This window comes from Frankliniella occidentalis, unplaced genomic scaffold (assembly GCF_000697945.3).
Source record: "Frankliniella occidentalis isolate FOCC.00 unplaced genomic scaffold, Focc_3.1 Scaffold20, whole genome shotgun sequence".
NCBI lineage: Eukaryota > Metazoa > Arthropoda > Insecta > Thysanoptera > Thripidae > Frankliniella > Frankliniella occidentalis.
This window is the reverse complement of record NW_026267150.1, coordinates 1,348,936-1,349,656: the sequence shown is the minus strand read 5'-3', so window position 1 is coordinate 1,349,656 and position 721 is coordinate 1,348,936.

Here is a 721-nt window from a genome sequence, read left to right as displayed (position 1 = left end):
TAGTGTGTCCTCCGCATAAGGCCAGGGGGGCAGGCGCGCGGGGAGGCTTGCGTAGGCTGGGGTGGGGCAGAGTGGGGTCGCCCAGCTGACACTCCTGACATTTCCTGTGTCGCAATAAAAAGCTCACCAAACTACATGGCAAAGGGGGAGAGGGGGGCGGCCAGGGGCGGCCGGGGGCAGCCGTGGGCGGCGGTAGAGACAGGCCAGGAGGCGACACTGGCGCATTTGCTGGGCACGGGGAAGAGCTGCTGAGCGCAGGAGGCGGGTCTCGGCGGTACCTACGGTCGCAAAAATTTAGAAAGAGAGCAGTTCCTACCCTGGGTTTTTAGACAGCCTTTCTACTTTGAAAATCCAATGAAGCGCTCTTAATATGCAATCGATCTGGTCTGATGTCTATCCGTGCCGCTGGTGTTTTTAAGCTAGAGACGAACAAAACGCCGACGTAAAATCGTAGCAACGACCCCTTTCCTTCGAGCGGTTAAAATAAGATTAAGAAAGAAAAAGAGTGCACCCCATGGGTCGGATAAAACGAATATTTTTCAAAATCAGTTTTTGCTTTCCAGCTTAAGGGTAAACTGACCGAGTTAGAATCCTTAGGACAAATTTCTAGTGGTGTAGCTTGTCCCAAGGATTCTAACTCGGCCAGTTACCAGAAAAAAAGGGGTCCTCCAATCGAGAAATGTTAAAGGCATCACGCTTACACGCAGAGAAGATATTTTTT